Source organism: Carcharhinus amblyrhynchos, unplaced genomic scaffold (genome assembly GCF_965287045.1).
Source record: "Carcharhinus amblyrhynchos unplaced genomic scaffold, sCarAmb.v2.hapA scaffold_68, whole genome shotgun sequence".
NCBI lineage: Eukaryota > Metazoa > Chordata > Chondrichthyes > Carcharhiniformes > Carcharhinidae > Carcharhinus > Carcharhinus amblyrhynchos.
Window position 1 is genome coordinate 632,496 of NW_027649808.1, and position 24,702 is coordinate 657,197.

A 24,702-nucleotide genomic window follows, 5' to 3' on the forward strand; every position below is an offset into this window, starting at 1 on the left:
CCTGAGACCCTGAGACACTGAGATACTGAGACTCAGAGACCCAGAGGACCTGAGACACTGAGAAACTAAGACACTGAGACACAGAGGCACTGAGACCTAGAGTCCCAGAGGCCCTGAGACCCTGAGACACTGAGACACAGAGAACCAGAGGCCCTGAGAGCTTGAGTACCTGAGATCCTGAGACAGTGAGACATTGAGTCCCAGAGACCCAGAGGCCCTGAGACCCTGAGACACTGAGACATTGAGACTCAGAGACCAAGAGGCCCAGAGGCCCTGAAACCCTGAGACACTGAGACAATGAGACATTGAGACTCAGAGACCCAGAGGCCCTGAGACCCTGATACAGAGACACTGAGACATTGAGACTCAGAGACCCAGAGACCCAGAGTCCCTGAGACCCAGAGACCCTGAGACACTGAGACATTGAGACTCAGAGACCCAGAGGCCCTGTGACCCTGGGACCCTGAGACACTGAGACATTGAGACGCAGAGACCCAGAGGCCCTGAGACCCTGATACACTGAGACCCTGAGACCCACAGGTCCTGAGACTCTGGGACCCTGAGACACTGAGACACTGAGACTCAGAAACACAGAGCCCCAGAGGCCCTGAGACAATTAGACACAGAGACCCAGAGGCCCTGAGTACCTGAGACCCTGAGACACTGCGAACCAGTGATCCAGAGACCCTGAGACACTGAGACACAGAGACCCAGAGAACCCGAGATGCTGAGACACTGAGACGCGTAGACCCAGAGGCTCTGAGACCCTGTGACACTGAGACTCAGAGACCCAGAGACCCTGAGGCCCTGAGACACTGAGACCCAGACACGCTGAGACACTGAGACATTGAGACTCAGAGACACAGAGACCCAGAGGTCCTGGGACCCTGGGACCCTGAGACACTGTGACATTGAGACCCAGAGACGCAGAGGCCCTGAGACCTTGATACACTGAGACCATGAGACCCAGAGGTCCTGAGACTCTGGGACCCTGAGACACTGAGACACTGAGACTCAGAAACACAGAGACCCAGAGGCCCTGAGACAATGAGACACAAGACCCTGAGGCCCTGAGACCCTGGGACACTGCGAACCAGAGACCCAGAGGCCCTGAGACAATGAGACACAGAAAACCAGAGGCCCTGAGACACTGAGACACTGAGACTCAGAGACCCAGAGGTCGTGAGACCCTGAGACACTGAGATACTGAGACATTGAGACTCAGAGACCTAGAGAACCCGAGACACTGAGACACTGAGACCCAGAGACGCGTAGACCCAGAGGCTCTGAGACCCTGAGACACTGAGACATTGAGACCCAGAGACCCAGAGGCCCTGAGACCATGAGACACAGAGACCCAGAGACCCAGAGGTCCTGAGACTCTGAGACACTGAGACACAGAGATCCAGAGGCCCTGACACCCTGAGACCCTGAGAACCTGAGACACAGAGACCCAGAGGCCATGAGACCGTGAGACACAGAGACCCAGAGACCCTGAGACCCTGAGACCCACAGGCCCTGAGTCCCTGAGACCCTGTGACACTGAGACCCTGAGACCCTGACACCCACAGGCCCTGAGACCCTGAGACTCTGAGACCCTGAGACCCAGAGGTCCTGAGGCCCAGAGACCCAGAGGACCTGAGACCCTGAGACCCTGAGACACTGAGACACTGAGATATTGAGACTCAGAGGCCCTGAGACCCTGAGACGCTGAGACACTGAGACACTGAGATATTGAGACTCAGAGGCCCTGAGACCCTGAGAGGCTGAGACCCTGAGACACTGAGACACTGAGACCCAGTGGCCCTGATCCACTGAGACCCAGAGGCCCTGAGACCCTGAGACACTGAGACATTGAGACTCAGAGACCCAGAGACCCAGAGGCACTGAGACACTGAGACCCTGCGACACTGAGACATTGAGACACAGGGGCCCTGAGACCCTGAGACACTGACACACTGAGACATTGAGACTCAGAAACACAGAGACCCAGAGGCCCTGAGACAATTAGACACAGAGACCCAGAGGCTCTGAGTACCTGAGACCCTGAGACACTGCGAACCAGTGATCCAGAGACCCTGGGACACTGAAACACAGAGACCCAGAGAACCCGAGACACTGAGACACAGAGACACTGAGACGCGTAGATCCAGAGGCTCTGAGACCCTAAGACACTGAGACACAGAGACCCAGAGGTCCTGAGACCCTGAGACACTGAGACCCAGAGGCCCTGAGATACTGAGATACTCAGACCCAGAGACCCTGAGACACTGAGACACAGAGATCCAGAGGCCCTGAGACCTTGAGAACCTGAGACCCTGAGACACTGAGACGTTGAGTCCCAGAGACCCAGAGGCCCTGAGACCCTGAGACACTGAGACACATTGTCCCTGAGACACAGAGACCCAGAGGCCCTGAGACCCTGAGACACTGAGACACAGAGACCCAGAGGTCCTGAGACACTGAGACCCTGAGACACTGAGACTCAGAGACCCAGAGGCCCAGAGGGCCTGAGTCCCTGAGACACTGAGACCCAAAGGCCCAGAGACCCTGAGGCACTGAGACTCTGAGACCCAGATGCCCTGAGGCACAGAGACCCTGAGACACAGAGACACAGAGTCCCTGAGATACTGAGATACTGAGACCCTGAGACACTGAGACACTGAGACATTGAGACTCAGAGGCCTAGAGACCCGGAGACCCTGAGACCCTGAGACACTGAGACACAGAGACCCAGAGGTCCTGAGACCCTGAGACACTGAGATACTGAGACTCAGAGACCCAGAGGACCTGAGACACTGAGAAACTAAGACACTGAGACACAGAGGCACTGAGACCTAGAGTCCCAGAGGCCCTGAGACCCTGAGACACTGAGACACAGAGAACCAGAGGCCCTGAGAGCTTGAGTACCTGAGATCCTGAGACAGTGAGACATTGAGTCCCAGAGACCCAGAGGCCCTGAGACCCTGAGACACTGAGACATTGAGACTCAGAGACCAAGAGGCCCAGAGGCCCTGAAACCCTGAGACACTGAGACAATGAGACATTGAGACTCAGAGACCCAGAGGCCCTGAGACCCTGATACAGAGACACTGAGACATTGAGACTCAGAGACCCAGAGACCCAGAGTCCCTGAGACCCAGAGACCCTGAGACACTGAGACATTGAGACTCAGAGACCCAGAGGCCCTGTGACCCTGGGACCCTGAGACACTGAGACATTGAGACGCAGAGACCCAGAGGCCCTGAGACCCTGATACACTGAGACCCTGAGACCCACAGGTCCTGAGACTCTGGGACCCTGAGACACTGAGACACTGAGACTCAGAAACACAGAGCCCCAGAGGCCCTGAGACAATTAGACACAGAGACCCAGAGGCCCTGAGTACCTGAGACCCTGAGACACTGCGAACCAGTGATCCAGAGACCCTGAGACACTGAGACACAGAGACCCAGAGAACCCGAGATGCTGAGACACTGAGACGCGTAGACCCAGAGGCTCTGAGACCCTGTGACACTGAGACTCAGAGACCCAGAGACCCTGAGGCCCTGAGACACTGAGACCCAGACACGCTGAGACACTGAGACATTGAGACTCAGAGACACAGAGACCCAGAGGTCCTGGGACCCTGGGACCCTGAGACACTGTGACATTGAGACCCAGAGACGCAGAGGCCCTGAGACCTTGATACACTGAGACCATGAGACCCAGAGGTCCTGAGACTCTGGGACCCTGAGACACTGAGACACTGAGACTCAGAAACACAGAGACCCAGAGGCCCTGAGACAATGAGACACAAGACCCTGAGGCCCTGAGACCCTGGGACACTGCGAACCAGAGACCCAGAGGCCCTGAGACAATGAGACACAGAAAACCAGAGGCCCTGAGACACTGAGACACTGAGACTCAGAGACCCAGAGGTCGTGAGACCCTGAGACACTGAGATACTGAGACATTGAGACTCAGAGACCTAGAGAACCCGAGACACTGAGACACTGAGACCCAGAGACGCGTAGACCCAGAGGCTCTGAGACCCTGAGACACTGAGACATTGAGACCCAGAGACCCAGAGGCCCTGAGACCATGAGACACAGAGACCCAGAGACCCAGAGGTCCTGAGACTCTGAGACACTGAGACACAGAGATCCAGAGGCCCTGACACCCTGAGACCCTGAGAACCTGAGACACAGAGACCCAGAGGCCATGAGACCGTGAGACACAGAGACCCAGAGACCCTGAGACCCTGAGACCCACAGGCCCTGAGTCCCTGAGACCCTGTGACACTGAGACCCTGAGACCCTGACACCCACAGGCCCTGAGACCCTGAGACTCTGAGACCCTGAGACCCAGAGGTCCTGAGGCCCAGAGACCCAGAGGACCTGAGACCCTGAGACCCTGAGACACTGAGACACTGAGATATTGAGACTCAGAGGCCCTGAGACCCTGAGACGCTGAGACACTGAGACACTGAGATATTGAGACTCAGAGGCCCTGAGACCCTGAGAGGCTGAGACCCTGAGACACTGAGACACTGAGACCCAGTGGCCCTGATCCACTGAGACCCAGAGGCCCTGAGACCCTGAGACACTGAGACATTGAGACTCAGAGACCCAGAGACCCAGAGGCACTGAGACACTGAGACCCTGCGACACTGAGACATTGAGACACAGGGGCCCTGAGACCCTGAGACACTGACACACTGAGACATTGAGACTCAGAAACACAGAGACCCAGAGGCCCTGAGACAATTAGACACAGAGACCCAGAGGCTCTGAGTACCTGAGACCCTGAGACACTGCGAACCAGTGATCCAGAGACCCTGGGACACTGAAACACAGAGACCCAGAGAACCCGAGACACTGAGACACAGAGACACTGAGACGCGTAGATCCAGAGGCTCTGAGACCCTAAGACACTGAGACACAGAGACCCAGAGGTCCTGAGACCCTGAGACACTGAGACCCAGAGGCCCTGAGATACTGAGATACTCAGACCCAGAGACCCTGAGACACTGAGACACAGAGATCCAGAGGCCCTGAGACCTTGAGAACCTGAGACCCTGAGACACTGAGACGTTGAGTCCCAGAGACCCAGAGGCCCTGAGACCCTGAGACACTGAGACACATTGTCCCTGAGACACAGAGACCCAGAGGCCCTGAGACCCTGAGACACTGAGACACAGAGACCCAGAGGTCCTGAGACACTGAGACCCTGAGACACTGAGACTCAGAGACCCAGAGGCCCAGAGGGCCTGAGTCCCTGAGACACTGAGACCCAAAGGCCCAGAGACCCTGAGGCACTGAGACTCTGAGACCCAGATGCCCTGAGGCACAGAGACCCTGAGACACAGAGACACAGAGTCCCTGAGATACTGAGATACTGAGACCCTGAGACACTGAGACACTGAGACATTGAGACTCAGAGGCCTAGAGACCCGGAGACCCTGAGACCCTGAGACACTGAGACACAGAGACCCAGAGGTCCTGAGACCCTGAGACACTGAGATACTGAGACTCAGAGACCCAGAGGACCTGAGACACTGAGAAACTAAGACACTGAGACACAGAGGCACTGAGACCTAGAGTCCCAGAGGCCCTGAGACCCTGAGACACTGAGACACAGAGAACCAGAGGCCCTGAGAGCTTGAGTACCTGAGATCCTGAGACAGTGAGACATTGAGTCCCAGAGACCCAGAGGCCCTGAGACCCTGAGACACTGAGACATTGAGACTCAGAGACCAAGAGGCCCAGAGGCCCTGAAACCCTGAGACACTGAGACAATGAGACATTGAGACTCAGAGACCCAGAGGCCCTGAGACCCTGATACAGAGACACTGAGACATTGAGACTCAGAGACCCAGAGACCCAGAGTCCCTGAGACCCAGAGACCCTGAGACACTGAGACATTGAGACTCAGAGACCCAGAGGCCCTGTGACCCTGGGACCCTGAGACACTGAGACATTGAGACGCAGAGACCCAGAGGCCCTGAGACCCTGATACACTGAGACCCTGAGACCCACAGGTCCTGAGACTCTGGGACCCTGAGACACTGAGACACTGAGACTCAGAAACACAGAGCCCCAGAGGCCCTGAGACAATTAGACACAGAGACCCAGAGGCCCTGAGTACCTGAGACCCTGAGACACTGCGAACCAGTGATCCAGAGACCCTGAGACACTGAGACACAGAGACCCAGAGAACCCGAGATGCTGAGACACTGAGACGTGTAGACCCAGAGGCTCTGAGACCCTGTGACACTGAGACTCAGAGACCCAGAGACCCTGAGGCCCTGAGACACTGAGACCCAGACACGCTGAGACACTGAGACATTGAGACTCAGAGACACAGAGACCCAGAGGTCCTGGGACCCTGGGACCCTGAGACACTGTGACATTGAGACCCAGAGACGCAGAGGCCCTGAGACCTTGATACACTGAGACCATGAGACCCAGAGGTCCTGAGACTCTGGGACCCTGAGACACTGAGACACTGAGACTCAGAAACACAGAGACCCAGAGGCCCTGAGACAATGAGACACAAGACCCTGAGGCCCTGAGACCCTGGGACACTGCGAACCAGAGACCCAGAGGCCCTGAGACAATGAGACACAGAAAACCAGAGGCCCTGAGACACTGAGACACTGAGACTCAGAGACCCAGAGGTCGTGAGACCCTGAGACACTGAGATACTGAGACATTGAGACTCAGAGACCTAGAGAACCCGAGACACTGAGACACTGAGACCCAGAGACGCGTAGACCCAGAGGCTCTGAGACCCTGAGACACTGAGACATTGAGACCCAGAGACCCAGAGGCCCTGAGACCATGAGACACAGAGACCCAGAGACCCAGAGGTCCTGAGACTCTGAGACACTGAGACACAGAGATCCAGAGGCCCTGACACCCTGAGACCCTGAGAACCTGAGACACAGAGACCCAGAGGCCATGAGACCGTGAGACACAGAGACCCAGAGACCCTGAGACCCTGAGACCCACAGGCCCTGAGTCCCTGAGACCCTGTGACACTGAGACCCTGAGACCCTGACACCCACAGGCCCTGAGACCCTGAGACTCTGAGACCCTGAGACCCAGAGGTCCTGAGGCCCAGAGACCCAGAGGACCTGAGACACTTAGTCACTGAGACCCAGAGTCCCTGAGACCCTGAGACATTGAGACCCTTAGTCCCTCAGACCCAGAGGCCCGGAGACCCTGAGACAGTGAGTCCCAGGGACCGAGAGGCCCTGAGATCCTGAGACACAGAGACCCAGAGGCCCTGAGACCCTGAGACTCTGAGACACTGAGACGTTGAGACTCAGAAACCCAGAGACCCAGAGGACATGAGACAGAGAGACCCAGAGGCCCTGAGACCCTGAGACACTGAGACATTGCGACTCAGAGACCCAGAGACCCAGAAGCCCAGAGTTCCTGAGACCCATAGAAACTGAGACATTGAGACTCAGAGACCCAGAGACCAAGAGGCCCTGAGCCCCTGAGTCACTGAGACACTGAGACCCAAAGACCCTGAGACCCTGAGACACTGAGACCCTGAGTCCCTGAGACCATGACACACTGAGACATTGAGACCCAGAGGCCTTGAGACCCTGAGACACTGAGACACGGAGACACTGAGACCCTGAGACCCTGAGTGCCTGAGACGCAGAGGCCCTGAGACCCTGAGACACTGAGACACAGAGACCCAGAGGCCCTGAAACACAGAGACCCAGAGGCCCTGAGACTCTGGGACACTGAGACACAGAGACACAGAGACCCAGAGACCCAGAGGCCCTGAGACCCTGAGGCACTGAGACCCAGAGGCCTTGTGACCCTGAGACCTAGAGGCCCTGAGGTCCAGAGACCCTGAGACACTGAGACCCTGAGACCCAGCGGCCCTGTGACCCTGAGACACAGAGACCCAGAGACCCTGAGACCCTGAGGCCCTGAGACACTGAGACTCAGAGACCCAGAGACCCAGAGGCCATGCGACCCTGAGACACTGAGACACTGAGACCCAGAGACCCAGAGACCCTGAGACTCAGTGTCTCAGGGTCTCAGGGCCTCTTGGTCCCTGGGTCTCTGAGTCTCAATGTCTCGGTGTCTCAGTGTCTCATGGCCTCTGGGTCTCTGTCTCTCAGGGCCTCAGGGTCTCTGTGTCTCAGTGTCTCAGGGACTCAGGACCTCTGGGTCTCTGGTTCTCTGAGTCTCAGTGCCTCAGGTTCTTAGGGCCTCTGGGTCTCTGGGACTCAATGACTCAGGGTCTCAGGGCCTCTGGGTCTCAGGGACTCAGGGTCTCAGGGTTTCAATTTCTCAGGGTCTCAGGGTCTCTTGGTCTCAGGGTCTCAGTGACTCAGTGTCTCAGGTCCTCTGGGTCTCTGTGTCTCTGAGTCTCAGTGTCTCAGTGTCTCAGGGTCTTAGGGTCTCAGGGTCTCTGTGTCTCACTGTCTCAGGGTCTCAGGGCCTCTGGGTCTCAGGGTCTCAGTGTCTCAGGGCCTCTGGGTCTCTGTGTCTCAGTGTCTCAGGGTCTCAGGGCCTCTGGGTCTCAGGGTCTCAGAGTCTCAGGGTCTTAGGGCCTCTGGGTCTCTGTGTCTCAGTGTCTCAGAATCTCAGCGCCTCAGGGCATCTGGGTCTCTGAGTCTCAATGTCTCAGTGTCTCAGCGTCGCAGGACCTCTGGGTCTCTCTGTCTCATGTCCTCTGGGTCTCTGGGTTTCTGAGTCTCAACGTCTCAGTGTCTCAGAGTCTCAGGGTCTCAGGGTCTCTGCATCTCTGCGTCTCAGGGTCTCACGGCCTCTGGGTGTCATGGTCTCAGTGTCACAGGGTCTCAGGGCCTCTGGGTCTCAGGGTCTCTCGGTCTCTGGGTCTCTGTGTCTCAGGGTCTCAGGGCCTCTGGGTCCCTGGTTCTCATTGTCTCAGGGTCACAGGGCCTCTGGGTCTCAGTGTCTCTGGGTCTCAGGACCTCTGGGTCTCTGGGTCTCTGAGTCACAGTGTTTCAGTGTCTCAGGGTCTCAGGGCTTCATGGGTCTCTGGGTCTCAATGTCTCAGTGTCTCAGTGACTCAGTGTCTCAGTGTCTCAGGGTCTTAGGACCTCTGGATCTCTAGGTCTCTGAGTCTCAATGTGTCAGTGTCTCAGGGTCTCAGGGCCTCTGTGTCTCAGTGTCTCACGTCCTCTGGGTCTCTGAGTCTCAATGTCTCTGGGTCTCAGGGTCTCAGGGCCTCTGGGTCTCAATGTCTCAGTGTCTCAGGGTCTCAGGGCCTCTTGGTCCCTGGGTCTCTGAGTCTCAATGTCTCGGTGTCTCAGTGTCTCAGGGCCTCTGGGTATCTGTCTCTCAGGGCCTCAGGGTCTCTGTGTCTCAGTGTCTCAGGGTCTCAGGACCTCTGGGTCTCTGGGTCTCTGAGTCTCAGTGTCTCAGTGCCTCAGGTTCTTAGGGCCTCTGGGTCTCTGGGACTCAATGTCTCAGGGTCTCAGGGCCTCTGGGTCTCAGGGACTCAGGGTCTCAGGGTTTCAATTTCTCAGGGTCTCAGGGTCTCTGGGTCTCAGGGTCTCAGTGACTCAGAGGCTCAGGTCCTCTGGGTCTCTGTGTCTCTGAGTCTCAGTGTCTCAGTGTCTCAGGGTCTTAGGGTCTCAGGGTCTCTGTGTCTCAGTGTCTCAGGGTCTCAGGGCCTCTGGGTCTCAGGGTCTCAGTGTCTCAGGGTCTCAGGGCCTCTGGGTCTCTGTGTCTCAGTGTCTCAGGGTCTCAGGGCCTCTGGGTCTCAGGGTCTCAGAGTCTCAGGGTCTCAGGGCCTCTGGGTCTCTGTGTCTCAGTGTCTCAGAGTCTCAGCGCCTCAGGGCATCTGGCTCTCTGTGTCTCAGGGTCTCAGGGCCTCTGGGTCTCAGGGTCTCAGTGTCTCAGGGTCTCAGGCTCTCAGGGCCTCTGGGTCTCTGAGTCTCAATGTCTCAGTGTCTCAGTGTCGCAGGACCTCTGGGTCTCTCTGTCTCATGTCCTCTGGGTCTCTGGGTTTCTCAGTCTCAACGTCTCAGTGTCTCAGAGTCTCAGGGACTCAGGGCCTCTGTGTCTCTGTGTCTCAGTGTCTCAGAGTCCCAGGGTCTCAGGGCATCTGGGTCTCTGTGTCTCAGTGTCTCAGGGCCTCATGCGTCTCTGGGTCTCAATGTCTCAGTGTCTCAGTGACTCAGTGTCTCAGTGTCTCAGGGTCTCAGGGTCTCAGGGCCTCTGGGTCTCAATGTCTCAGTGTCTCAGGGTGTCTGGGTCTCAGGGTCTCAGAGCCTCTGGGTCTCTGGGTGTCTGAGTCTCAATGTCTCGGTGTCTCTGTGTCTCAGGGTCTCTGTGTCTCAGTGTCTCAGGCTCTCAGGTCCTATGGGTCTCTGGGTCTCTGAGTCTCAATGTCTCAGTGTCTCAGGGTCTTAGGGTCTCAGGGCCTCTGGGTCTCGGTGTCTCAGGGTCTCAGTGCCTCTGTGTCTCAGTGTCTCAGTGTCTCACGTCCTCTGGGTCTCTCTGTCTCATGTCCTCTGGGCGTCTTGTTTTCTGAGTCTCAACGTCTCAGTGTCTCAGAGCCCTAGGGTCTCAGGGTATCTGGGTCTCAGGGTCTCAGTGTCACAGGGTCTCAGTGTCTCAGGGTCTCTCAGTCTCTGGGTCTCTGTGTCTCAGTGTCTCAGGGCCTCTGGGTCTCTGGGTCTCAGTGTCTCACGTCCTCTGGGTCTCTGGGTCTGTGAGTCTCAATGTCTCTGGGTCTCAGGGTCTCAGGGTCTCAGGGCCTCTGGGTCTCTGGGTCTCTGGGTCTCTGGGTCTCAATGTCTCAGTGTCTCAGGGTGTCTGGGTCTCCAGGTCTCAGGGCCTCTGGGTCTCTATGTCTCAGGGTCTCTGGGTCTCTGTGTCTCAGGATATCAGGACCTCTGGGTCTCTGGGTCTCTGAGTCTCAGTGTCTCAGTGCCTCAGGTTCTTAGGGCCTCTGGGTCTCTGAGACTCAATGTCTCAGGGTCTCAGGGCCTCTGGGTCTGAGGGACTCAGTGTCTCAGGTCCTCTGGGTCTCTGGGTCTCTGAGTCTCAGTGTCTCAGTGTCTCAGGGTCTTAGGGGCTCAGGGCCTCTGGGTCTCTGTGTCTCAGTGTCTCAGCGTCTCAGGGCCTCTGGGTCTCTGTGTCTCAGTGTCTCAGCGTCTCAGGGCCTCTGGGTCTCTGTGTCTCAGTGTCTCAGTGTCTCACGTCCTCTGGGTCTCTGGGTCCCTGAGTCTCAATGTCTCTGGGTCTCAGGGTCTCAGGGCCTCTGGGTCTCTAAGTCTCGATGTCTCAGTGTCTCAGTGTCGCAGGGCCTCTGGGTCTCTCTGTCTCATGTCCTCTGGGTCTCTGGGTTTCTGAGTCTCAACGTCTCAGTGTCACAGGGTCTCAGGGTCTCTCGGTCTCTGGGTCTCTGTGTCTCAGTGTCTCAGGGCCTCTGGGTCTCTGGGTCTCAGTGTCTCAGGGTCACAGGGCCTCTGGGTCTCTGTGTCTCAGGTTCTCAGTGTCTCAGGGGCTCAAGGCCTCTGGGTCTCAATGTCTCAGTGTCTCACGGTCTCAGGGCCTCTGGGCCTCTGGGCCTCAGGGTCTCTGGGTCTCTGTGTCTCAGGGTCTCAGGGTCTCAGGGCCTCTGGGTCTCTGTGTCTCACTGTCTCTGGGTCTCAGGGCCCCTGGGTCACTGTGTCTCAGGGTCTCAGGGCCGTTGGGTCTATGGGTCTCAGTGTCACAGGGTCTGCGGGTCTCAGGGCCTCTAGTTCTCAGGATGTCAGGGTCTCTGTGTCTCAGGGTCTTAGGGCCTCTGGGTCTTTGGGTCTCAGTGTCTCAGGGTCTCAGGGCCTCTGGGTCTCGGGGTCTCTGAGTCTCAATGTCTCAGTGTCTCAGGGTCTCAGGGCCTCTGTGTCTCTGTGTCGCTGTGCCTCAGTGTCTAAGGGTCTCAGTGCCTCTGGGTCCCTAGATCTCTGAGTCTCAGTGTCTCAGTGACTCAGGGTCTCAGGGCCTCTGGGTGTTTGTGTCTAAGGGTCTCAGGGCCTCTGGGCCTCAGGGTCTCAGTGTCTCAGGGTCTCAGGGCCTCAGGGCGTCCGGGTCACTGTGTCTCAGGGTCTCAGGGTCTCAAGGCATCTGGGTCTCTGAGTCTCAATGTCTCAGTGTCGCAGGGCCTCTGGGTCTCTGTGTCTCTGTGTCTCAGTGTCTCAGAGTCTCAGGGTCTCAGGGCCTCTGTGTCTCTGTGTCTCAGTGTCTCAGAGTCTCAGGGTCTCAGGGCATCTGGGTGTCTGTGTCTCAGGGTCTCAGGGCCTCTGGGTCTCACGGTCTCAGTGTCACAGGGTCTCAGGGCCTCTGGGTCTCAGGGTCTCTGGGTCTCAGTGTCTCACGGTCTCAGGGCCTCTGGATCTCTGTGTCTCGGTGTCTCAGGGTCTCAGGACCTCTGGGTCTCTGGGTCTCTGTGTCTCAGTGTCTCAGGGTCTCAGGGCCTCATGCGTCTCTGGGTCTCAATGTCTCAGTGTCTCAGTGACTCTGTGTCCTAGTGTCTCAGTGTCTCACGTCCTTTGGGTCTCTGGGTCTCTGAGTCTCAATGTCTCTGGGTCTCAGGGTCTCAGGGCCTCTGGGTCTCTGGGTCTCAATGCCTCAGTGTCTCAAGGTGTCTGGGTCTCGGGGTCTCAGGGCCTCTGGGTCTATGGGTGTCTGAGTCTCAGTGTCTCAGTGTCTTAGTGTCCCCCGGTCTCAGGGTCTCTGGGTCTCTGTGTCTCAGTGTCTCAGTGCCTGAGGTTCTTAGGGCCTCTGGGTCTCTGGGACTCAATGTCTCAGGGTCTCAGGGCCTCTGGGTCTCAGGGACTCAGGGTCTCAATGTCTCAGGGTCTCTGGGTCTCAGTGACTCAGTGTCTCAGGTCCTCTGGGTCTCTGGGACTCTGAGTCTCAATGTCTCTGGGTCTCAAGGTCTCAGGGTCTCTGGGTCTCTGAGTCTCAGTGTCTCTGTGTCTCAGGGTTTCAGGGCCTCATGCGTCTCTGGGTCTCTGGGTCTCAGTGTCTCAGTGTCTCAGTGTCTCAGGGTCTCAGGGCCTCTGGATCTCTGGGTCCCTGAGTCTAAATGCTTCAGTGTCTCAGGGCCTCTGTGTCACAGTGTCTCAGTGTCTCACGTCCTCTGGATCTCTGGGACTCTAAGTCTCAATGTCTCTGGGTCTCAGGGTCTCTGGGTCTCAATGTCTCAGTGTCTCAGGGTGTCTGGGTCTCAGGGTCTCAGGGCCTCTGGGTCTCTGGGTCTCTGGGTGTCTGAGTCTCAGTGTCTCAGGGTCTCAGGACCTCTGGGTCTCTGTGTCTCAGGGCCTCTGGGTCTCTGTGTCTCAGTGTCTCAGGGTCTCAGGACCTCTGGGTCTCTGGGTCTCTGAGTCTCAGTGTCTCAGTGCCTCAGGTTCTTAGGGCCTCTGGGTCTCTGGGACTCAATGTCTCAGGGTCTCAGGGCCTCTGGGTCTCAGGGACTCAGGGTCTCAGGGTCTCAATGTCTCAGGATCTCAGCGTCTCTGGGTCTCAGTGACTCAGTGTCTCAGTGCCTCAGGGTCTCAGGGTCTCAGGGCCTCTGGGTCTCCCTGTCTCAGGGTCTCAGGGTCTCAGGGCCTCTGGGTCTCAGGGTCTCAGTGTCTCAGTGTCTTAGGTCCTCTGGGTCTCTGAGTCTCAATGACTCAGTGTTACATTGTCTCAGTGTCTCATGTCCTCTGGGTCTCTGGGTCTCTGTGTCTCTGAGTCTCAATGTCTCAGTGTCTCAGCGTCTCAGTGTCTCAGGGTCTCTGTGTCTCAATGTCTCATGTCCTCTGGGTCTCTGGGTCTCTGGGTCTCAAAGTCTCAGTATCTCAGGGTCCCAGGGCCTCTGGGTCTTTGTGTCTCAGGGCATCTGGGTCTCTGTGTCTTAGTGTCTCAGTGTCGCAGGGCCTCTGGGTCTCTCTGTCTCATGTCCTCTGAGTCTCTGGGTTTCTGAGTCTCAATGTCTCAGTGTCTCAGTGTCGCAGGGTCTCAGGGCCTCTGGGTCTCTGTGTCTCAGTGTCTCAGGGTCTCAGGGCATCTGGCTCTCTGTGTCTCAGGGTCTCAGGGCCTCTGGGTCTCAGGGTCTCAGTATCACAGGGTCTCAGGGTCTCATGGCCTCTGGGTCTCAGGGTCTCAGGGTATCAGGGCCTCTGGCACTCAGGGTCTCAGTGTCTCAGGGACTAAGGGCATCTGGGTCTGTGTGTCTCAGGGTCTCTGGGCCTCTGCGTCTCTGGGTCTCTGGGTCTCTGGGTCTCTGAGTCTCAATGTCTCAGTGTCTCAGTGTCTCAGGGCCTCTGTGTCTCAGTGTCTCAGTGTCTCAGGGTCTCAGGGCCTCTGGGTCTCTGTGTCTCAGGGTCTCAGGGCCTCTGGGTCTCAGTGTCTCAGTGTCTCAGTGTCTCAGTGTCTCAGGGTCTCAGGGCCTCTGGGTCTCTGGGTCTCTGAGTCTCAATGTCTCAGTGTCTCAGTGTCTCAGGGCCTCTGGGTCTCTGTTTCTCAGGGTCTCAGGGTCTCAGGGACTCAGCGTCTCAGTGTCTCAGGGTCTCTGGGTCTCAGTATCTCAGTATCTCAGGGCCTCTGGGTCTCAGTGTCGCAGGGTCTCAGGGTCTCTGGGTCTCAGTATCTCAGTGTCTCAGTATCTCAGGGCCTCTGGGTCTCAGTGTCTCTGGGTCTCAGTATCTCAGTATCTCAGTATCTCAGGGCCTCTGGGTCTCTGTGTCTCAGGTTCTCAGAGTCTCAGGGCCTCTGGGTCTCTGTGTCTCAGTGTTTCAGTGTCTCAGGTCCTCTGGGTCTCTGGGTCTCTGAGTCTCAATGTCTCAGTGTCTCAGGGTCTCAGTGTCTCAGTGCCTCTGGGTCTCTGAGTCTCAATGTCTCAGTGTCTCAGGGCCTCTGGGACTCTGTGTCTCAGGGTCTCGGGGCCTCTGGGTCTCAGTGTCTCAATGTCTCAGTGTCTCAGTGTCTCATGGTCTCAGGGCCTCTGGGTCTCTGGGTCTCAATGTCTCAGTGTCTCAGGGTCTCAGAGCCTCTGGGTCTACGCGTCTCTGGGTCTCAGTGTCTCAGTGTCTCGGGCTCTCTAGGTCTCTGAGTCTCAATGTCTCAGTATCTCAGTGTCTCAGGGTCTCACGACCTCTGGGTCTCTGAGTCTCAGTGTCTCAGTGTCTCAGGGCCTCTGGTTTTCTGTGTCTCATTGTCTCAGGGCCTCTGGGTCTCTGGTTCGCAGTGTCCCAGGGTCTCAGGGCCTCAGGGTCTTGTGTCTCATTGTCTCAGGGCCTCTGGGTCTCTGTGTTTCTGAGTCTCAGTGTCTCAGTGTCTCAGGGTCCCAGAGTCTCAGGACCTCTGGGTCTCATGGTCTCAGTGTATCAAGGTCTCAGGGCCTCTGCGTCTTTGGGTCTCAATGTCACAGTGTCTCAGGGTCCCAGGGTCTCAGGACCTCTGGGTCTCTGTGTCTCTGAGTCTCAATGTCTCAGTGTCTCAGTGTCTCAGCGTGTCTGGGTCTCAGTGTCTCAGGGCCTCAGGGTCTCTTGGTCTCTGAGTCTCAGTGTCTCAGTGTCTCAGGGCCTCTGGGTTTCTGTGTCTCAGTGTCTCAGGGCTCTGGGTCTCTGGATCACAGTGTCTTAGGGTCTCAGAGCCTCTGGGTCTACGCGTCTCTGTGTCTCAGTGTCTCAGGGTCTCTGGATCACTGGTTCGCAGTGTCTCAGGGTCTCAGGTACTCAGGGCCTCTGGGTCTCTGTGTTTCTGAGTCTCAGTGTCTCAGTGTCTCAGGGTCCCAGAGTCTCAGGACCTGTGGGTCTCAGGGTCTCAGTGTATCAGGGTCTCAGGGCCTCTGCGTCTCTGGGTCTCAATGTCTCTGTGTCTCAGTGTCTCAGGGTCTCAGGGCCTCTGGGTCTCTGGGTCTCTGAGTCTCAATGTCTCAGTGTCTAAGGGTCTCAGGGCCTCTGTGTCTCAGTGTCTCAGTTTCTCAGTGTCTCAGGTCCTCTGGGTCTCTGAGTCTCAATGTCTCAGTGTCTCAGGGTCCCAGGGTCACAGGGCCTCTGGGTCTCTGAGTCTCAATGTCTCAGTGTCTCAGGGTCTCAGGGTCTCAGGGACTCTGGGTCTCTGGGTCTCTGAGTCTCAATGTCTCAGTGTCTCTGTGTCTCAGGGTCTCAGGGCCTCTGGGTCTCTGGGTCTCTGAGTCTCAATGTCCCATTGTCTCAGTGTCTCAGGGTTTCAGGGCCTCTGGGTCTCTTGGTCTCTGAGTCTCAATGTCTCAGTGTCTCAGGGTCTCAGGGCCTCTGGGTCTCTGGGACTCAATGTCTCACTGTCTCAGGATCTCAGGTAGTCAAGCTCTCAGGGCCTCTGGTTCTCTGTGTCTCAGTGTCTCAGGGTCTCAGGGCCTCTGGGACTCAAGGTCTCAGTGCCTCAGAGTCTCAGTGCCTCTGTGTCTCAGTGTCTTAGTTTCTCAGTGTCTCAGGTCCTCTGGGTCTCTGAGTCTCAGTATCTCAGTGTCTCAGGGTCTCAGGACCTCTGGGTCTCTGTGTCTCAGTGTCTCAGGATCTCAGGGTCTCCGGGTCTCTAGGCCTCTGAGTCTCAATGTCTCAGTGTCTCAGTGTCTCAGGGTCTCAGGGTCTCAGTATCTCAGTATCTCAGGGACTCTGTGTCTCTGTGTCTCAGGGTCTCAGTGTCTCAGGGCATCTGGGTCTCAGAGTCTCAGTGCCTCAGGGTCTCTGGGCCTTTGGGTCTCAGTGTCTCAGGGACTCAGGCCCTCTGGGTCTCTGGGTCTCTGAATCTCAGTGTCTCAGGGTCTCAGGGTCTCAGTGTCTCAGGGTCTCAGGGCCTCTGGGTCTCTGTGTCTCAGGGACAATGTGTCTCAGTGTCTCAGGGTCTCAGGGCCTCTGGGTCTCTGGGACTCAGCGTCTCAGTGTCTCAGGGTCTCAGGTTCTCAAGGTCTCAGGGCCTCTGGATCTCTGTGTCTCAGTGTCTCAGGGTCTCTGGGTCTGAGTATCTCAGTATCTCAGGGCCTCTGGGTCACAGTGTCTCAGGGTCTCAGGACCTCTGGGTCTCTGAGTCTCAGTGTCTCAGGGTCTCTGGGTCTCAGGGACTCAGCGTCTCAGTGTCTCAGGGTCTCAGGGTCTCTGGGTCTCAGTACCTCAGGGCCTCTGCGTCTCAGTGTCTCAGGGTCCCAGGGTCTCTGGGTCTCAGTATCTCAGTATCTCAGGGCCTCTGGGTCTCTGTGTCTCAGGGTCTCAGGGCCTCTGGGTCTCAGTGTCTCAGTGTCTCAGGGTCTCAGGGCCTCTGGGTCACTGGGACTCAATGTCTCTGTGTCTCAGGGCCTCAGGTTCTCAAGGTTTCAGGGCCTCTGGTTCTCTGTGTCTCAGGGTCTCAGGGTCTCCTGGTCTCTGGGTCTCTGAGTCTCAGTGTCTCAGGGTCTCTGGGTCTCAGGGACTCAGCGTCTCAGTGTCTCAGGGTCCCAGGGTCTCTGGGTCTCAGTATCTCAGTATCTCAGGGCCTCTGGGTCTCTGTGTCTCAGGGTCTCAGGGTCTAAGGGCCTTTGTGTCTCTGGGTCATTGGGTCTCTGTGTCTCAGGCTCTCAGAGTCTCAGGGCCTCTAGGTCTCTGTGTCTCAGGGTCTCAGGGTCTCAGGGCCTCTGGGTGTCAGGGTCTCAGTGCCTCAGGGTCTCAGGGCCTCTGGGTCTCAGTGTCTCAGGGTCTCAGAGTCTCAGGACCTCTGGGTCTCGGTGTCTCAGTGTCTCAGGGTCTCAGGGCCTCTGGGGCTCTGGGTCTCTGAGTCTCAGTGTCTCAGTGTCTCAGGGTCTCAGCGCCTCTGGGTCTCTGTGTCTCAGTATCTCAGGGTCTAATGTCCTCAGGGCCTCTGGGTCTCTGAGTCTCAATATCTCAGTGCCTCAGTGTCTCAGTGTCTCAGGGCCTCTGGGCCTCTGGGTCTCTGAGTCTCAATGTCTCAGTGTCTCAGTGTCTCAGGGTCCCAGGGTCTCAGGACCTCTGGGTCTCAGTGTATCAGGGTCTCAGGGTCTCTGCGTCTCTGGGTCTCAATGTCTCAGTGTCTCAGGGTCTCAGGGCCTCTGGGTCTCTGGGACTCAATGTCTCAGTGTCTCTGTGTCTCAGGTTCTCAAGGTCTCCAGGCCTCTGGTTCTCTGTGTCTCAGTGTCTCAGTGTCTCAGTGTCTCTGGGTCTGAGTATCTCAGTATCTCAGGGCCTCTGGGTCTCAGTGTCTCAGGGTCTCAGGAACTCTGGGTCTCTGTGTCTCAGTGTCTCAGGGTCTCAGGGTCTCAGGGACTCAGCGTCTCAGTGTCTCAGGGTCTCAGGGTCTCAGTATCTCAGTATCTCAGGGCCTCTGGGTCTCAGTGTCTCAGAGTCTCAGGGTCCCAGGGTCTCTGGGCCTAAGTATCTCAGTATCTCAGGGCCTCTGGGTCTCTGTGTCTCAGGGTCTCAGGGTCTCAGGGCCTCTGGGTCACTGGGTCTCTGTGTCTCAGGTTCTCAGAGTCTCAGCGCCTCTAGGTCTCTGTGTCTCAGGGTCTCAGGGTCTCAGGGCCTCTGTGTCTCAGGGTCTCAGTGCCTCAGGGTCTCAGGGCTTCTGGGTCTCATTGTCTCAGGGTCTCAGAGTCTCAGGACCTCTGGGTCTCTGTGTCTTAGGGTCTCAGGGTCTCAGGGCCTCTGGGTCTCTGAGTCTCAGTGTCTCAGGGTCTCAGCGCCTCTGGGTCTCTGTGTCTCAGTATCTCAGGGTCTAAGGTCCTCCGGGCCTCTGGGTCTCTGAGTCTCAATGTCTCAGTGTCTCAGGGTGTCAGGGCCCCAGGGTCTCAGGGCCTCTGGGTCTCTGAGTCTCAATGTCTCAGTGTCTCAGTGTCTCTGGGTCCCAGGGTCTCAGGACCTCTGGGTCTCAGGGTCTCAGTTTATCAGGGTCTCAGGGCTTCTGCGTCTCTGGGTCTCAATATCTCAGTGTCTCAGGGCCTCAGCGCCTCTGGGTCTCTGTGTCTCTGAGTCTCAATGTCTCAGTGTCTCAGTGTCTCTGGGTCCCTGAGTCTCAGGACCTCTGGGTCTCAGGGTCTCAATTTATCAGGGTCTCAGGGCCTCTGTGTCTCAGTGTCTCAGTTTCTCAGTGTCTCAGGTCCTCTGGGTCACTGAGTCTCAATGTCTCAGCGTCTCAGGGTCCCAGGGTCACAGGGCCTCTGGGTCTCTGAGTCTCAATGTCTCAGTGTCTCAGGGTCTCTGGGTCTCAGGGACTCTGGGTCTCTGGGTCTCTGAGTCTCAATGTCCCATTGTCTCAGTGTCTCAGGGTTTCAGGGCCTCTGGGTCTCTTGGTCTCTGAGTCTCAATGTCTCAGTGTCTCAGGGTCTCAGGGCCTCTGGGTCTCTGGGACTCAATGTCTCACTGTCTCAGGATCTCAGGTAGTCAAGCTCTCAGGGCCTCTGGTTCTCTGTGTCTCAGTGTCTCAGGGTCTCAGGGCCTCTGGGACTCAAGGTCTCAGTGCCTCAGAGTCTCAGTGCCTCTGTGTCTCAGTGTCTTAGTTTCTCAGTGTCTCAGGTCCTCTGGGTCTCTGAGTCTCAGTATCTCAGTGTCTCAGGGTCTCAGGACCTCTGGGTCTCTGTGTCTCAGTGTCTCAGGGTCTCAGGGTCTCCGGGTCTCTAGGCCTCTGAGTCTCAATATCTCAGTGTCTCAGTGTCTCAGGGTCTCAGTATCTCAGTATCTCAGGGACTCTGTGTCTCTGTGTCTCAGGGTCTCTGTGTCTCAGGGCATCTGGGTCTCAGAGTCTCAGTGCCTCAGGGTCTCTGGGCCTTTGGGTCTCAGTGTCTCAGGGACTCAGGCCCTCTGGGTCTCTGGGTCTCTGAATCTCAGTGTCTCAGGGTCTCAGTGTCTCAGGGTCTCAGGGTCTCAGTGTCTCAGGGTCTCAGGGCCTCTGGGTCTCTGTGTCTCAGGGACAATGTGTCTCAGTGTCTCAGGGTCTCAGGGCCTCTGGGTCTCTGGGACTCAGCGTCTCAGTGTCTCAGGGTCTCAGGTTCTCAAGGTCTCAGGGCCTCTGGATCTCTGTGTCTCAGTGTCTCAGGGTCTCTGGGTCTGAGTATCTCAGTATCTCAGGGCCTCTGGGTCACAGTGTCTAAGGGTCTCAGGACCTCTGGGTCTCTGAGTCTCAGTGTCTCAGGGTCTCTGGGTCTCAGGGACTCAGCGTCTCAGTGTCTCAGTGTCTCAGGGTCTCAGGGCCTCTGGGTCTCAGTGTCTCAGTGTCTCAGGGTCTCAGGGCCTCTGGATCACTGGGACTCAATGTCTCAGTGTCTCAGGGACTCAGAGTCTCAGTGTCTCAGGGTCCCAGGGTCTCTGGGTCTCAGTATCTCAGTATCTCAGGGCCTCTGGGTCTCTGTGTCTCAGGGTCTCAGGGTCTAAGGGCCTTTGTGTCTCTGGGTCATTGGGTCTCTGTGGCTCAGGCTCTCAGAGTCTCAGGGCCTCTAGGTCTCTGTGTCTCAGGGTCTCAGGGTCTCAGGGCCTCTGGGTGTCAGGGTCTCAGTGCCTCAGGGTCTCAGGGCCTCTGGGTCTCAGTGTCTCAGGGTCTCAGAGTCTCAGGACCTCTGGGTCTCGGTGTCTCAGTGTCTCAGGGTCTCAGCGCCTCTGGGTCTCTGTGTCTCAGTATCTCAGGGTCTAATGTCCTCAGGGCCTCTGGGTCTCTGAGTCTCAATATCTCAGTGCCTCAGTGTCTCAGTGTCTCAGGGCCTCTGGGCCTCTGGGTCTCTGAGTCTCAATGTCTCAGTGTCTCAGTGTCTCAGGGTCCCAGGGTCTCAGGACCTCTGGGTCTCAGTGTATCAGGGTCTCAGGGTCTCTGCGTCTCTGGGTCTCAATGTCTCAGTGTCTCAGGGTCTCAGGGCCTCTGGGTCTCTGGGACTCAATGTCTCAGTGTCTCTGTGTCTCAGGTTCTCAAGGTCTCAGGGCCTCTGGTTCTCTGTGTCTCAGTGTCTCAGTATCTCAGGGCCTCTGGGTCACAGTGTCTCAGGGTCTCAGGACCTCTGGGTCTCTGAGTCTCAGTGTCTCAGGGTCTCTGGGTCTCAGGGACTCAGCGTCTCAGTGTCTCAGGGTCTCAGGGTCTCTGGGTCTCAGTACCTCAGGGCCTCTCCGTCTCAGTGTCTCAGGGTCCCAGGGTCTCTGGGTCTCAGTATCTCAGTATCTCAGGGCCTCTGGGTCTCTGTGTCTCAGGGTCTCAGGGCCTCTGGGTCTCAGTGTCTCAGTGTCTCAGGGTCTCAGGGCCTCTGGGTCACTGGTACTCAATGTCTCAGTGTCTCAGGGTCTCAGGTTCTCAAGGTTTCAGGGCCTCTGGTTCTCTGTGTCTCAGGGTCTCAGGGTCTCCTGGTCTCTGGGTCTCTGAGTCTCAGTGTCTCAGGGTCTCTGGGTCTCAGGGACTCAGCGTCTCAGTGTCTCAGGGTCCCAGGGTCTCTGGGTCTCAGTATCTCAGTATCTCAGGGCCTCTGGGTCTCTGTGTCTCAGGGTCTCAGGGTCTAAGGGCCTTTGTGTCTCTGGGTCATTGGGTCTCTGTGTCTCAGGCTCTCAGAGTCTCAGGGCCTCTAGGTCTCTGTGTCTCAGGGTCTCAGGGTCTCAGGGCCTCTGGGTGTCAGGGTCTCAGTGCCTCAGGGTCTCAGGGCCTCTGGGTCTCAGTGTCTCAGGGTCTCAGAGTCTCAGGACCTCTGGGTCTCGGTGTCTCAGTGTCTCAGGGTCTCAGGGCCTCTGGGGCTCTGGGTCTCTGAGTCTCAGTGTCTCAGTGTCTCAGGGTCTCAGCGCCTCTGGGTCTCTGTGTCTCAGTATCTCAGGGTCTAATGTCCTCAGGGCCTCTGGGTCTCTGAGTCTCAATATCTCAGTGTCTCAGGGCCTCTGGGCCTCTGGGTCTCTGAGTCTCAATGTCTCAGTGTCTCAGTGTCTCAGGGTCCCAGGGTCTCAGGACCTCTGGGTCTCAGTGTGTCAGGGTCTCAGGGTCTCTGCGTCTCTGGGTCTCAATGTCTCAGTGTCTCAGGGTCTCAGGGCCTCTGGGTCTCTGGGACTCAATGTCTCAGTGTCTCTGTGTCTCAGGTTCTCAAGGTCTCCAGGCCTCTGGTTCTCTGTGTCTCAGTGTCTCAGTGTCTCAGTGTCTCTGGGTCTGAGTATCTCAGTATCTCAGGGCCTCTGGGTCTCAGTGTCTCAGGGTCTCAGGAACTCTGGGTCTCTGTGTCTCAGTGTCTCAGGGTCTCAGGGACTCAGCGTCTCAGTGTCTCAGGGTCTCAGGGTCTCAGTATCTCAGTATCTCAGGGCCTCTGGGTCTCAGTGTCTCAGGGTCTCAGGGTCCCAGGGTCTCTGGGCCTAAGTATCTCAGTATCTCAGGGCCTCTGGGTCTCTGTGTCTCAGGGTCTCAGGGTCTCAGGGCCTCTGGGTCACTGGGTCTCTGTGTCTCAGGTTCTCAGAGTCTCAGCGCCTCTAGGTCTCTGTGTCTCAGGGTCTCAGGGTCTCAGGGCCTCTGTGTCTCAGGGTCTCAGTGCCTCAGGGTCTCAGGGCTTCTGGGTCTCAGTGTCTCAGGGTCTCAGAGTCTCAGGACCTCTGGGTCTCTGTGTCTTAGGGTCTCAGGGTCTCAGGGCCTCTGGGTCTCTGAGTCTCAGTGTCTCAGGGTCTCAACGCCTCTGGGTCTCTGTGTCTCAGTATCTCAGGGTCTAAGGTCCTCCGGGCCTCTGGGTCTCTGAGTCTCAATGTCTCAGTGTCTCAGGGTGTCAGGGCCCCAGGGTCTCAGGGCCTCTGGGTCTCTGAGTCTCAATGTCTCAGTGTCTCAGTGTCTCTGGGTCCCAGGGTCTCAGGACCTCTGGGTCTCAGGGTCTCAGTTTATCAGGGTCTCAGGGCTTCTGCGTCTCTGGGTCTCAATATCTCAGTGTCTCAGGGCCTCAGCGCCTCTGGGTCTCTGTGTCTCTGAGTCTCAATGTCTCAGTGTCTCAGTGTCTCTGGGTCCCTGAGTCTCAGGACCTCTGGGTCTCAGGGTCTCAATTTATCAGGGTCTCAGGGCCTCTGTGTCTCAGTGTCTCAGTTTCTCAGTGTCTCAGGTCCTCTGGGTCACTGAGTCTCAATGTCTCAGCGTCTCAGGGTCCCAGGGTCACAGGGCCTCTGGGTCTCTGAGTCTCAATGTCTCAGTGTCTCAGGGTCTCTGGGTCTCAGGGACTCTGGGTCTCTGGGTCTCTGAGTCTCAATGTCCCATTGTCTCAGTGTCTCAGGGTTTCAGGGCCTCTGCGTCTCTTGGTCTCTGAGTCTCAATGTCTCAGTGTCTCAGGGTCTCAGGGCCTCTGGGTCTCTGGGACTCAATGTCTCACTGTCTCAGGATCTCAGGTAGTCAAGCTCTCAGGGCCTCTGGTTCTCTGTGTCTCAGTGTCTCAGGGTCTCAGGGCCTCTGGGACTCAAGGTCTCAGTGCCTCAGAGTCTCAGTGCCTCTGTGTCTCAGTGTCTTAGTTTCTCAGTGTCTCAGGTCCTCTGGGTCTCTGAGTCTCAGTATCTCAGTGTCTCAGGGTCTCAGGACCTCTGGGTCTCTGTGTCTCAGTGTCTCAGGGTCTCAGGGTCTCCGGGTCTCTAGGCCTCTGAGTCTCAATATCTCAGTGTCTCAGTGTCTCAGGGTCTCAGTATCTCAGTATCTCAGGGACTCTGTGTCTCTGTGTCTCAGGGTCTCTGTGTCTCAGGGCATCTGGGTCTCAGAGTCTCAGTGCCTCAGGGTCTCTGGGCCTTTGGGTCTCAGTGTCTCAGGGACTCAGGCCCTCTGGGTCTCTGGGTCTCTGAATCTCAGTGTCTCAGGGTCTCAGTGTCTCAGGGTCTCAGGGTCTCAGTGTCTCAGGGTCTCAGGGCCTCTGGGTCTCTGTGTCTCAGGGACAATGTGTCTCAGTGTATCAGGGTCTCAGGGCCTCTGGGTCTCTGGGACTCAGCGTCTCAGTGTCTCAGGGTCTCAGGTTCTCAAGGTCTCAGGGCCTCTGGATCTCTGTGTCTCAGTGTCTCAGGGTCTCTGGGTCTGAGTATCTCAGTATCTCAGGGCCTCTGGGTCACAGTGTCTAAGGGTCTCAGGACCTCTGGGTCTCTGAGTCTCAGTGTCTCAGGGTCTCTGGGTCTCAGGGACTCAGCGTCTCAGTGTCTCAGTGTCTCAGGGTCTCAGGGCCTCTGGGTCTCAGTGTCTCAGTGTCTCAGGGTCTCAGGGCCTCTGGATCACTGGGACTCAATGTCTCAGTGTCTCAGGGACTCAGCGTCTCAGTGTCTCAGGGTCCCAGGGTCTCTGGGTCTCAGTATCTCAGTATCTCAGGGCCTCTGGGTCTCTGTGTCTCAGGGTCTCAGGGTCTAAGGGCCTTTGTGTCTCTGGGTCATTGGGTCTCTGTGGCTCAGGCTCTCAGAGTCTCAGGGCCTCTAGGTCTCTGTGTCTCAGGGTCTCAGGGTCTCAGGGCCTCTGGGTGTCAGGGTCTCAGTGCCTCAGGGTCTCAGGGCCTCTGGGTCTCAGTGTCTCAGGGTCTCAGAGTCTCAGGACCTCTGGGTCTCGGTGTCTCAGTGTCTCAGGGTCTCAGCGCCTCTGGGTCTCTGTGTCTCAGTATCTCAGGGTCTAATGTCCTCAGGGCCTCTGGGTCTCTGAGTCTCAATATCTCAGTGCCTCAGTGTCTCAGTGTCTCAGGGCCTCTGGGCCTCTGGGTCTCTGAGTCTCAATGTCTCAGTGTCTCAGTGTCTCAGGGTCCCAGGGTCTCAGGACCTCTGGGTCTCAGTGTATCAGG